Raw genomic sequence first — 14913 nt, forward strand, 5'->3', positions numbered from 1 at the left:
AATTTTACTCGCCCAGCACGCCAGCCCACAAGTGGTGTAAGCCAATTAGACCTATGCTATTCATTAGTCCACTCAGGGCAATTAGCTTCCCAAACTTGGACAGAAATCAACCATTTTTTTCTTTTCTCATTATTATACCTCTCCTACTTGACACCATCTCCGCCTTTGTCCAAGCAATTCCACTACACATTCACATGATATCGAGACTTTAAAAACAATATCCCGTGGATGGTTGTTTTCATGGATGAGAAGCGAGTTTTTGTGTTTTCGTGGGCAGTAATCTTCTAGTCAACAAGCCAGTGTGGATCTTTATGCAGATTAAGGGAGAAATGTTTGTAAATCTGTAAATCTGGAAGGAGCTGTACACAGTAACTGGGATCCTAAAGCCAATGCAGCATCAGAAGAGCTTAGAAGACATGAACAACAACAGTACTGCTTTCCTTTTCCTGTCATCCACTGTAAGAAGAGTATCTTCCCGGATTTGATGCTGTTGTGACACTGTGAGTGGTGCAAGATAAACTGAAGCATCATGTGTGGATAATTGTCCTGTATTTATTTTTTGATACTATAATAACAAAAATATTGCTAAGTTTAATGAGCAAAAAAATGAAATTGTATTTTTTTAGTCACTTTTCCCCCAAAAAACATCTTGTTTTCCTTGGCTTTCTTGTATGAATATTATAATGAGCCAAACCCCTAAAGCACACCAAAGCTTTTATCCTGGTTTGTTGTCCTGTGTGAAATGTAGAGCATCATCACAGAAAATTGGTAAAGTGTTAATACACCTGGGTCCTACTTGAGATAGCAGCTGCAATCAGCTGTTAATGGTCCTCCATCAAGACTCAGCCTGTTACACCTATTACAACTTGATTTTTGACCTTGAATATGAGCAGGTTCAACAGGCTCACAAGAGCTCTGTGGGTCCGGGTAACTTCAAAAGAACAAAAATCCCTCTGTTTCCTTCAAGTGGGGGGCTCTTACCTGAAAAGAGAATGGAATAGATTCATGAATACAAATCTTTACTCAGATCTGTTGTGTTTCATGTGTAATAGAGAATGGTTTATGATTTCAGCAGGAACAAAGACATATCCCTTTACACCTTCTTTTTTTTAAAAACAAAAATACCTTACCTTAAACTTTTACCTTCAACAATACTGTCTGATACAACAGGAGAAGAAAAAGTCCAGAATTATAATTAAAAAAAACAAACCCTCATATAACTGAATGGTCTGCTTTTGTCAATAACATTCTATAAAATATGTTTAGTAAAATTCTTTCATTTATGATTTTGTTTAACAGTGATTTGCAAAGAAATGAAAAAAGAGAAAAATAGAAAAAATGTCAGCCTTTTTAATCAGCAAAAGCATGACGCCTGCACAGACAGACAAAGTAGTCACCGTCAATTAATCTCTAATTTAATGACAAAATGATAAAAATATGAGTAGAGGAATGAACATTTGAGAATATAATCATTCAGTCTGCTGCCCCTTTTTTTAAATATAGTTTTTGGTGTGACTGCCTCTCAATGTGTTCTGTTCATGTGTTTTTACATGCACATACTGGAGCACTTGTATGCTCTTGTATGTCCACAAGCGGCTCCGTGTCCGAATTGTGTACATGTATGTGCATACATGTGTAAAACTTCTTATGCACAGCTGAGCTGGATGACCGAGGCTTACTGCGGGGGGTCTGTGCACGGCCATGCCACCCCTCTGACACCGGGCTGCCATTGTGCTCCTGTCATGATCCATCATGTCCTCTAAAGACTGGCCTTGTCCAGGAGGGAGGGGACCAATCACACGCCTCATTACCCAGGCTTGGTTACTCCTCAGCGGAGTAGTCCCAGGACACCTCAGCCTGTTGCTGTCTGGAGAGAAAGAGAAAGAGAGTAAATCTATGTGAAAGAAAGAAAAAAAGAAATAGGGAAAATAGTTGGAAAAGATGTCAGGGGAATGACATCTAAATTTGAAAAACAAGCCTTGACTATGAATTTGCAAAAGTTATTTTGCATAAATTCATCAGGACTAAGTTCCTGATCCCAAGGATCCAAATTTCTAGATATTGCAAACTTCAACAACAATCCATTTACTGTAGATAAAGGTCCACCTTCTGTGTCCTCAGAACAACCAGTCTCTAGTTTTCAACCATACCGAGCAGCGCTTATTGTTTTGAAATGGCTCCATCTGGCAAGGTTTCACTGACCAGGCCAGCCGTGGCTCGCTTCCTCAGCAGCTGGCTAAACTGCCCAACCGCTTTTCCGCTTGGCCCTCGGAGTAACCGACACTCTCTGGTGGCTTTGCCCCTGAAACACACACACACACACACACACACACACACACACACACACAATAACACACGGGGCTAACTGTCTCCCGGCCTGCCAGTCTTGGGGTCAGCTGGCCTGAGTTGAAGAAGGGGAGGGATGTGTGCTGGAGGGGTGGTGTGGGGTAGAATGGGCAGCACCATGCAGCCCTTTGTTATTCACCCCAAGAGAACTGGAGAAATGGGTCAAAAGTGTTTCATGGACACTGTCAGACAGTTGAAACGATTTTCGGGTATTTAAAGAAACGACAAAATGGACAAATACACCCAGCTATGACTGTAACTCAGTTCTGCTTTTAGATCCGATATAATTCATCACACTTCTTATCAATTATGGGCTTAACTCAACAGCTGGCCCTTAAGAGTTGAATGCAGGTTTCTTTATTTGTGCAGGAGGGTCTACTCTAGGCTAAAAAGGGCTGCCACCTCTGCCCGGCATCAGCCCCTTTGAATATTGATATGCTAATGATGAACAACACAGGGAACAAAGCCTCACTTCTACCACTGGAAACCAGCACAATGGCTCTTCAATCAGGCCTTGACACTTTTACCACCCAACATGTGTCCCCAGTTTCATGCTCAGACAATGAAGGCCAACAACTGTCCATCCATTCACGTATATGGGGGGTGCTGTTAGTCAGTTCCGACGCACCGTCTGGGGGCCCGACTGGTTATGTTTGACCCGGTGGTGTGTTTTACCCATCTTTGTCCAGGGTGGGAAATATCAGCTTTTTAGAGCAATGATAACCCACCCCAGAGGCAGACATAATGACTGGGAGGTCAGAGTTCAAACCTTTCAGCCAAAGCTTGTCATTACAGATGTTGGCCTGCTGTTGGGTCTATCCGGTTTGCAGGTGGCATACTTGGGTAGAAAAACTAACTAGAGACAATAAGGAAGTCTAAAGTGCTTACCCTTGATTTGAGCTTTACATCTTTAGATTGGTTTTAAATAAGTTATATAGATATAATCAGCTTTGGAAGCCTTGTTAGGATATTTTCATAGTTTTGCACAATGACATGTTTTGCTGAAAAAGAGGCATATGTGTTGCTATGGATGTTGGCCAAGAATCTGTGTTAGATCATTCAACAGAATCAAATATATGATAATTGTTGCATTTCTTTTGTGCTAACTACATTTTCTTCATTCCACGTTTTTATCTTGCTGTTGTTAAAAAGGCTACCTAACACAATGCTCACAACAGAGAGTTAAATGGTTTCACATGCCCAGCTGTCTTTTGTGTTTGAGGTTTTTTTGTTTTTGTTTTTTTCTCTTGGTGGTTTTATCAGCCTGGGGGGAGTTTCCGGTCTACAATAAAAAAATATACCACCAGACTCAGTATATAAATTTTATTTTACTCTCAGGCCATTAAATAAATAAATATATTAAAAAACTATTCAGTATTCATATACGATATGCAGTATTTTCCATCCAGAACTGTATTCCTGCCCAGTGTGAAGAAGTGAGAAGTGTAATACTGTCAGAGCTGTACAGTATTTAACCTAAAATGCTCAAAATAATTGCAAATGGAGAAGAAAACTGGTTTTGAGAAATACAACTTAGTTTACTAAAATAATAAAATATGACTAATTCAAATAACTACAACATTTGAGTTCTCCTTTTGGCATCTGATTCTAGAGGAATTTTGTTCAAGATGATTAGAAATCCTGTTGATGTGCTTAATTAAAATTCATCTTGATCAGACAGAGGAAGGTTTGCATGTTGTCAAGGCCGTCGCAAATAAACAAAATAACATTACTGTCTTGTATCTCATTGCATGGTATCATGTTTATATAGTATACATATGTGGATGCATGTGTTTGTTTATGTATGTCTATACCTTATTAACATAAACTCCTAGTGGGACAAAAATACTTAATCAGTTGAGTGAAATATCATGGCTCAATTTAGTATTGTGTGTTTGGATTTTCAAGGAGGTCATGTGTGGTCTTGGGTGCTTATAATTGAACTTTAATTGAAATCTCTGTTCTGCCCCCCTCACTCCCACCCCCCTCTTTCTCTCCCTCTAATGAACCCACCCAGACAGAGAGTCAGCTAGCATCCCCAATCTAGACCAAAACAGTGAGATGAGTAGATAAGTTATAGTTCCTTCTCTGCAGCATAAAACACAACTAACTATGATTATTATCCTTTTAATTTTTACTTCATTCTAAACCTCTCTCTTATATCCACTACCACCCCCAGCATCTTTCTTTCCAACATTTACTTTGTATCCACCTTTCAAAGTCTCCACTCTCTGCCACTGATGTATCCCTTTCTTTCACCATTGCTACGAGGAAAGTAGAGAGAGGCACTGTACATGGCAACAGTGACCTCGAATGATGGATGTAATCATTTCGCTGCAAAATGAATGTATTTATTATTAATAATTTATTTGCTGATTAATCATACTCCATGTCAGAGCATACCAGACAACCAGCCTGCCATTAGCATCACGGGGGTCAGCTGTTTAAAAGCCAGCATTTATCATTGTGTCGCTATTAGATGTCATTATTGCTGAGCCGGCTGGGATTCAGTAAATTATTCATTGAGAACATTGTAAAAAAAACCCACATCCTAAGGCAACATGCCAACATTGTTTGTTTAAGTTTTTATTACTGTTGTTGTGAATATGTATTTCCATGACTTTTAAGAAGTTGAGAAACATGATGCACGCCTTCACTTCCGTTTGTTCTCCTCTTCGTGAGATGACCACGGGTACATTGGGAGTCAGTTCTGAGTTGTCTTAGACTAACAAGCTTATGGCTGAAGATGGGTGTTTGTGTACCCGCAAGCCAGGGGTTGGAGGGCATGTGTTTTTTTGGTTTTTTTTTGCCTTTCTTTTCCACTGAAGGGAGGAGTGTGTGGTGGTGGGGGGAGTCTAAACATTATGGATAAGAGACGGCCCGGCACACGCCTGCCTGATGGTCGGTAATCCCACAGTCTCAGACTCATGACCCACTTTCTTGGAGGAGCGTGATGGAGCAGCGGCCTCTTACCCAGGAGGAGCCTCCAGACACAGTGTGGAGGGGTGGAGGAACCCCCCACCCACCACCACCACCACCACCACCACCACCAAGACAAAGGAAAAGACAGACTCTAATGAAGACTCTATGAAAGCCAAATAAGAGGTTCAGGGACATTAATACCTCAACCTGATGCTCTTATCATTATATCTAATAAATAATTCAGAGGACGTGCCACTTTGCTCTCAGTGCAAAATACCTGTTACTTGGAGGCTTAATTTATTCCTCATTTCACCTGTTGTGGTGCTTGAGATTTTTTATGGTTATTTCAGTATTTCAGCAACCCTTGGACTTAGAAAAGTGTCATTTTATGCAGATGATGTTCTGTTTTATGAAAAGATTGATAATTAAGGCAGTCATTGAAAGAGTTTAAATGTGCCCACATCATAAGCTTGGCCTTCATGTCAGATGCTTCCTAACAGTTGATGCTGTTATGTCAATATAATTTTGTTTGCTAAATCAGGAAACTGTGAGACCAGTAATATGGAGGATATTATGAAAGATCGGAGCCATTTCCTAATTAAACCACTGAATTGAGAAGAGATCATCGACTAATACAAAGGAAATGAAAAGAACAGCTTCTCCATTATTGTGTCTTATCCCTTGAAAACATACTGACCGACATCGTGGCACGAGCCACAGCCAAATAGGTCAACAAATGCTGCATTGGTGTATCAGATCATATCACCACCATACATCTTATTTTTTTTATTAACCACCATCCGCCCCTCCTCTTCCTTTTTTTGTTGTTGAAAACATCTACCCACGCACACCACAATACACACCGCTCTTACTTCTCCCTTTATCTTAATCCCTGGCAGACTTTAAGTGTCTGGCATCAGGGCAAAATCCCAAACTGGAGAGAAGCGTGTTTGGAGACCTAATCCCCTTACCCATAGACTAGAATTGCCCTCAATTCACCTCTCCCAAAGTAGGCCAAGAACAAGGAGCCACAACAGAGAGGGCAAGCGGCTTCACAAGGCTCAGCATTATCACGCTGCCAGACAGACAAGTCAGTATGAAGCACACGTTGACACGCACACATACACACAGACGGACACATGGACAGATGATGTATATCTGATATAGGCCTATTGTACAGGAAAGACATTCATGCGACAAGCTGACATACAGACACACCCAGATGCTATCTCTGCTGCACCCTTTACACAATGCTTGGTAATGCACACAGGCACACTGCAGTACTTTGTTTTCATCATTGCCTCCTCTCCAGAGGTCAACTCTTAATTTCTGACTTGGCTACTTGAAGGCAAAATGGATCAGCTCCACTCCAGTGTGTGTATTCTCTGTTTCTCCTGATTGGATAATAACTTTCTTTGAGTGTACAGCGGCTTAATGGGAGATAACACCCTGCTCTCAGTATGGCAGGAGGGTATTAGCTGTGAACACAAATCAATAATTTTAGAAATCTCATCCCCCATACACACTTTTCAGCAACTTCCCAGCTTGCCCATATGATTACTAATGAACTGTATGATGCCCTTATTCTTTCCTCAAACATCTTTCAACCTTTAGCTCAATAATACTCTGGGAGGACACATGAAATGCCAACTTCAAGACGCTTGGAGAAGGTGAGGTGCAAAAAGCCAAAAGACATCCCTTCTTCAAAAAATGCAATTGAAATCAAGTGTTCAATTTTATGAACAGGAAAGGTGTCAACTTTCTGAACATATAACATTCTCAGATTCTTTACCACTCAACCAATCATCAATCTGATACAAACAGTTGCATATTAGTGCATATGGTAACATGCAAAGCACAGGAACTTAAAATTTTGAAGGCATTACCATTAAATCCTCATGATTTCCTACTTAAAGGATAGGGTCACATTTTTTTCAAGTCTGTCAACAACTACATTCACCAAACCACATGTACAATGAAACATCATTCCTCTCCCTGTCTACACTGGCAATGAGGAGATATCTTCCGAATATGATTCCAGTCTAAGTGCTGGACAGTCCATATTACTTGTCCTCTGCAAAAATGTATTCATTAGTTCAGACAGAGCTGATGTGAGGCTTTAGCGGTCTGAATTATACAAAATAAGTGGAGATTGTACAAAGTTAGTCTTTCTAGTACAAAGTTTCCTCTCCATGTGCACATTACAGGCCTTAATGCTCAATTCAGATTTTTTTAGTCAGACCTGATTTTTGTGTTGATGGTTCACATTCATATTTGTAAATGACGTGTTTCCTGCTCTGCTGTGAAGACCACTGAGATCCTAAACTGCCATCCAGAGATAACTGAAATGTGAGCCGCACATGTAGAAGAATAACAACAATAGTGTCATTTGTGTGACAGTCAGATCATAAACATGGCTGACAAAGCTGTGCTAGCGTACATGTCCAGGATTAATTGTGGAGGTCAGCAGAGAACACAGATGATGAAGATGTCCAATAAATTTGAAACTTCCTCGTCTCTCCATTGGGGCCCATCGCTGTTGTTGCTCTCCTCCATGTTTATTTTCACCAAGCTGTGAGTTACTGACACTGAATGATGATGACAGGCGAGAAGTGGGATGTTTAAAAAACACATGAATTCCAATCTGACCTGATATGGCATGAATCAGATCTAAAATGAGTGGCGCAGATCTGATATGAAAAAATTTGATTTGTTGACAGTTTCTTGGAAAAAAAAAAAAAAAAAGAAATCAGATCCAAGTCACTTGGAGGCAAAAATATCAAATTGACCACATCAGCATGTAATGTGAGCGTCTATGTCACTATTTCCTTATCACAAGACTGTCTGGGGAAACAAAAAGAGGACATTTTATTTAAAAAAAATATCCTAGCATACCCACTTTATTTGACGAATATTGACAGCTGAAATCTCATATTACTTTCAGTTGAAATTTAAAATGTGTGTCTACAAAGTACAGAGACTGTGGGTTTTGTCTCTCACACTTGAATCACAATGGCGGGATGAGCTGTTTGTAAGTCCAGTAAAGACAGGAGGAACAATTATAGAGTATATAGTAGAGTATTACTTTTATACTTAGTTTAATGCAACATTTTGCGACTGTCTGCAAGATGTTTGTGCACTCTATACTTATCCTTTATACATATTTGTAATAACTGTCCATCTTGAGTTACCTCATGCCAGGGAGGAGTAAACAACACTGCCACCCCTTGGTTGTCATGAGAAAATCTACCCATAGCCAAAATTTTGAGGTCACAATATTATAGAGAGCACAACAATATGTAATTTAAAGTAAAAAAAAAAAAAAAACCCACACAGTATTCTGTATGAAGCTCATTGTAAAGAGACAGCAGATAGATGCTGTTAAACTGAGGAGTTTGGTGGAGGCCAAAGCATTGTCTCAGGGATCGATGCAAGAAAACAGCCATTCGAAGAGGTTTAAGGTTAGGGCTAAGACACATCAGCTCTCATTGGACTCTCAGATTTAGAGGCTCATCCATCGCCGTTCCCCTCCCCTCCCTCCCTTCATCGTCTCTCGCAGCTCCTAAGGCTGGAGAAGATTAGGTCTGATTTTTCCATTACGCAAATTGTTTTCTCCTTCCCAGCCCCCTGTCATCACTCCGTTTTGTTGAGAGATTGCTTTATCATTAGTACCAAAAAGCACAGAAAATAGGCAGGTTTTGAAATAATATACTGCAATGAGCTCCATAGGCCTGTTGTCCTGCTTTCAGAAATTAGAAAGCCCAGGTGTTTGATAGGTTATTGTACTTCCAAAAGAAAAGATGCTTCTGTAATGGATTCATCAGGTGTTCACCAGGTAATCTTGCACCTATGATCATGAATATCTGTTCCATATCACAAAAATGATGTCACAAAAATTATGAAGCATTCATGAAGGGTGTAACCCCAGCACTCAGTACTTTTCCTGCATATCTGCTACTATATTTAATCCTGCCCAATTCACTGGAAGTTGACTATATGAAGTAGGTACACAGTTTTGAATGTATGGAATGCAAAAAAACAAAATGGTAATTTAAAAAAATCTGAAAATTACCACAAAGTTACAAGGTTTATATGCATGTCTTTAATGAAAAATGTAAATCCCACTGATTACACCAGAGAGGGCACAGATTGTAGGTAATCTTCAGACTGCCTCACATAAGAGGTCAAGTGTTTTGTACAGGCTTAGTCTATGTATATACCATGTGATAAGCCCAAGATTTACATATTTAACCTTCTGTACATTTTAAAGGGGGCCTCCTTTACACCTACTATAAGTGTAATACAATTAATTATATTCATTCAGTGTGTACCTTTAAAATAAGCTATGCATTGCACTTGGATGCTCGTCTGGCGGGGCAGAGGCAAATTATGTAGGTGTTGTTATAACAGCACGCAACCATAAATGTCTCATTCACAGTCAGCTTTCATCTTTTATCTCCTGTTTCTAACCCGCTGTCTGTGTGGAAGGCCTGGTTGCGTCAGTCACATTTGTCCCCTACAGACTGTACTCAGCATGCACCAAGTGAGAAGTTCCTCATATTAAACCTGTATGGCCACGTGTGTTATCTGCATGTAGCGCACCCATTGCTGTTTGCACTGTACCTCATTTGTTTGCAAGTGATAACATAAAATAACATAAAGTTAAACACTGTCAGAACTATTTTGACACTTTCTAGGAACTGCGGGGGGCAATGTTGTCATCAGCAGCTGAATAGTTACATTTGGAAGAGCAGGTTTGTAATAATTTGTAAGCAATCATGTTGTAGAGGTGCGTGTTGACAGAAAATACAGCTTCAAGCGGAAGCATTAAGTACCATATGGTGTTGATGAGACACACAGTTTGTGCAACTCAGGAATGCATCTTTATACTTTCCTAGTAATTCCTTTGAAATGTGGAACTGAAGCTTTTTCTTTTTTTTATGTTTCAGTCTTTCTGACTAATAATGAGCAGAGGAAACAAACTTCCAGATTACTGGTGGTGTCCATCCATCTGATTGGTACCGTTACCCTGTGCTCATATTTCCCCCAAATTAGTGCACCTGCTTCTTGTAAAATCTACCTCTAATATCTTTTTTTCACTGGCAATGAATAAAAGCTGGCAGCTGCAGGAGCTCTGTGGCACAAACTAATCCCGAGATGCTGATACATAACAGAAAAGACCAGTTAAAGGATTCTGATGATAACAAATCACATAAATGCTGCCCCACACGCACAACCAAGTGTCTAAAATCCTGGAGATGTAAACCAAAATAAGTCAAATCAACATTCATTTCGAGAGCACCGTGAAAGTTCCTCTCAGTGCAGAAAGAACCTCTACCCATCTGAGCCAGTCAGTATAAGTAAGTATTTTATTTGCAAGCTTTCATGTTCATTCCATGATTGGCTCAAGAGGATAGTGCAAAATACATATATGTCTGTTTTTTACTGAAGAGTGAGCAGCGGGTAGGTGCAAGGTGACCCAAGCCCAGCCCTCACGTTGGGCAGGACAGAAGTAACAAACACAGCCTAGACTGCATTTCCATTATTGACGTTGCTTTACATTAAACAACTTGTTTTCTTTGACCCAAACAGACGTGACCACTGTGATTCACTGTCAATAACTAACTTAATCCCTCATGTATTTTTGCTTTCACGAATGGCGACGGAACAGTACAAACTACCTAATGTATGAAGGCAGATGGTTTTGTTTTTGTAAAGAGAGACAAATTTGAGTTGCTCGGTTTAAATCTGAAATCAGCTTACCTCAATCTCGTTTTGCTTTTGTTGCTCCTTGTTTTCTGTAATGAGCTGTTGCTCTTGCTGCCTTTGCAGAAGATTCAACTGATACACGGCTGGAGGATTAAGACAAAAACACAACAAAATCTAAAGCAAGGGAGGCCAGGGGAAAACAGGGTTTTTTGTCAGAGAAAAAAAGAAAGAAAAAAGAAAACAACAGAATTTAGGAGTATAAAGTAGCTGCTTGGCAGGGCTTATTATTCTGAGTGTACAAATGACATTTCATTAAAATGAGTGGTTCCTAAGGCAATGATACAATATCAGACAAAAACAAATACAATATAAACATATTCTGAAGATTAGCAGCTGGTCCTTTGTCCTCTAGGAATATTTTCTTTGGAAATATTTTTCATTCTGAATAATAAAGAAATCTGATGTAATATTGGCTCGACAATAATTTAGTAAACGCACAGTATATACACACCAAATGATACTGTAAATAGTACAATAATATTATATCATCCATATTTCTAAATGTAATAACTTATTTCACTGAAGTGATGATTAGAAAAGGAATAAAACAGATAATCAATTGTACCAAGTAGCTGCTGTGGCTGGAATGTGCGGACTAATGCAGTAATAGTAATCTATAGAACGGTGTAAAAGACAAATGAATGAGGAATTCTGCTTTTTAAAGAACACCAGCTGTTTTCTATCATGATTTTTCTTGCATCAAATTATAAAAATTCACAGAAGACCTGCATTCACTGACAGGCGATGATCCTTTAAGCTTATCAGCTTATCATATTTAATTCTTATTCTGTCTTACCCTCTGTTTATTAAGGAACACATGATTTCCTGTTGCGGTGGATGAAGGGGGTTGGGAGTGTGCGGTTTTATATGTTAATAGCATTTTCACATTTCTGAATCTCATTATACATTGTCGAGTTGAGCAGTAAGAAGCCCTGAAAAGCCATAAAACCCGATACTCTGAAACCAACACAACAGTATTGTCGACATCGCAGCACAACAGCTCAGAGCATGTAACTGTACGGCTATATGTGCTGTATCTCAAAGTGACAGGAAATCCCTTAATAAGAGGTAGCAGAGAATGTGTGCTCATCTTACCAAGTAATTGACCAATGATGTAGAGCATGAAAAAAAAAGATACAAATACTGAAATGTGTTAAATCATAAAAATTCAAGAAAGGGGATACAGAGCTGGAATTTAATTACAAAAACCCCAATGAGAATAATCAATCGTAAAGTACAAAGTACATAATGAAAAGTGAAGTATCATTAGGAAAAACACTTACAATAATAGTAAGAATTATGAATATAAAAGATTATAGTAACTTTGTAGGCATAATGTCAGATTGTTGTCAGACAGATTGTTCCAGAGGAGCCATGACCACTTCAGTCATTTTGGACCTGGAATCTTTTCAAACTTATGCAGCCTAAATAGCAGACAAACAAGCTTAATTTTATGTTATTCAAAAAGGCATTATTTAAAAAAAATTGCCTTAAGAAAAACATAAGATTATGGGATTTGAAAAGGTAGTATTTTTGCATTGCTATAAAAACTGTATGTTACAGTTGGGTGTAAATATTATTGTGTCAGAAATACATGAAAGGAACTACAGGGGGTCCCTTGGTTCCTTTTACCTGCTGCTGCTGCTGTGTCTCTGCGATATTCCACCGTGGGGAAATAGATTTAGCTCCTTTAGCCTTGTTATTCATTAGTGCATTGCTGCCATCTTGTGGCGAAGACAAGGTACTGCAGAGACCACTTGGTTACGTGAATTGAAATTAATCATCCCAGAAGCTCAGTGATATGAAACCAGTTTCATATCAGATTTTAATACCGGATTTTAAGACTTTGATTACGAAACATCTCATATTACTGCCACCTTTTCCAAAGCATCACTTGTTCTAATCTATTAATTCCAGGCAGCAGTTGTTCAGGATAGGTGGCCAGAAGCCCAGGAGAGGACAGAGGAGCCATCTCATTTTCTTACTGTGGCAGCACAAGCATTACCAGTGTGACACAGGGATTGACCTGAATGCATTACTAATAGTACCTCATTGTTTGATGTAACTAGAAAATACGCTTAAGAAATTCAGATGTGTTTCACAAACACAATATGCTGGGCAGCACATTGAGATGCAAAAAATGGTAGGCTGCATGGTTGCCAGCACAACCTCCACTATAAACGGAAGTGTACAATTGCACAGGGCATCAGTAAGTGTTGGGGTCAGAGGTGCCAATGCTTGTCAGCATATGCAGTAGCATTTAACCAAATATGACTGCAAAATAGCTTGATAAACTGAAACATAGATGTCGTCAATGTCACTTGGACTCCTCTTTCACACCACTGGTGAGGTGCAACCAATATTCACTCATAGTTTAGACCTGGTAAATTCAGTAATTTATAAGTTAAGTTTAAAAGAATTGTCAGTGTTTCCATTGTCATCTACCCATTTCTGCTTCTTATGCTGGTCCAGGTGGCAGAGGCAGCAGGGTAAACAAAGTAGCCCAGAGGCACTTTTACCCCTGTCTATAAAGGAGGGGCCTGTAAGGAGCCCTGTTTCTCTTTGGCATGTTATATAACTGACCCTCAGGTAGCAGGCTATACAGTACGGCTGGTTTGTGTGTGGGAGCGGCTTGTTGACACTCAGGGGGTGGGCGGAGCAACTCAACCTGAGGGTAAGGTGAACTCTGACAGACCAGAACAACAAAACACTGAGCACAAAGTGGCTGAAAGCTGCACAGACTGGCTGGTTGGTTGATTCTCAGTGGGATTAACAGTACTGTCAAAACATTAACATCGTGTTTTAAAGGCCCTGAAAACTGATTTTCTCAGTTAGTGTATTATTATGGATGATGGGTTCTGACGTGATGATAAAGTTATACACCAGGGTCAGAGCAGTTTGTCACGTTAACAGCAGTGTGAATCAAACCCTGACGAAACCTTCTAGTAACTGTGGGCAGCCACCAATGAGGACAATGAAATCATATCCTCTGTATTTTTACTGGGGACCCGTGGGTTTTAGAAGCCTGGGGTGATATTATTTTGATTCCAGCATTTTTCAGATTTAGATCTGACTTCTATTTAGGCCATTAATTAAAATCGATTAAATTAAAAAGTAAAGCATTCGGTATTTCCCATCTGTATGTAATGGGAGTATGGAGAGGACATTAAAACGTCATTTAGTGTCAGTTAGTAAAATGCAGAATGGAAAATCCAAATAATTTAGTGTGGGGGCTCATTTGGACTCACCCTATGTGGCTATGTGGGGGTTACCATTTTGAATCATTAAGTCAAAAGCAAAAGCATCCTGCAGTATATGTGAGGTACTGGTGGGTATTTTAACGTGTTAATAGCATTTGATACATTATTGGCTACAAATAAATCCTCTGAACTGAAAGAAGGGTCAACAACAGCACCCCCCCCCCCCCGAAAACCTTGTCTATGCTACGATCCAGTGGTTTCACTCTCACCTTGCAGCACCGTTGCACAGGTGTACTCTGGGAGCCTGTGACGTCACCGTTGGGTGCAGGTGAAACCTTCAGCCGGAGAGAGAGAGAGGACAGTGAAACACAGCTTATCAGAGTCGAAAAAAATAAAACGCCGCTTTTTTTTTTTTTTTTTTTTTTTTTACTACGTCTGTGCATAAAATGTGTGGACACGTTGGTTTGCCCTGGATCACCAGCGACGCTCATTCAATAAGCAACTCCCCAGCCCGTGACGTGTTTCGGGGGAGGGACCGTGTTTTTTTTTTTTTTTTGTATGGTTTATTTGCACAATACCTCACTTCCTCAGCAGCTGCCATTACTGTGGTGAATGAGGAAAGAAGAGAGGGAGAGGAGAAAGAGAGAGTGGTACAGAACGAGAGACACAGGGAGGG

At 39.8% G+C, this 14913-nt stretch overlaps 1 long non-coding RNA gene across 1 annotated transcript; it reads right to left on the reverse strand.

The window, feature by feature from the left end:
* Positions 1-1464: 1464 nt before the first annotated feature.
* LOC139611399 (uncharacterized) lies at positions 1465-14880 on the reverse strand. The gene is made up of 3 exons (XR_011686306.1): positions 14507-14880; positions 11032-11120; positions 1465-1867 (listed from the first exon to the last, which is right to left on the reverse strand). It is a non-coding gene; the product is annotated as an uncharacterized lncRNA (long non-coding RNA).
* Positions 14881-14913: the final 33 nt, after the last annotated feature.

This window comes from Trachinotus anak, unplaced genomic scaffold (assembly GCF_046630095.1).
Source record: "Trachinotus anak isolate AG129_WGS33_773 ecotype Australia unplaced genomic scaffold, CSIRO_AGI_Tana_v1 ptg000028l, whole genome shotgun sequence".
In the NCBI taxonomy this organism is placed as follows: Eukaryota; Metazoa; Chordata; class Actinopteri; order Carangiformes; family Carangidae; genus Trachinotus; species Trachinotus anak.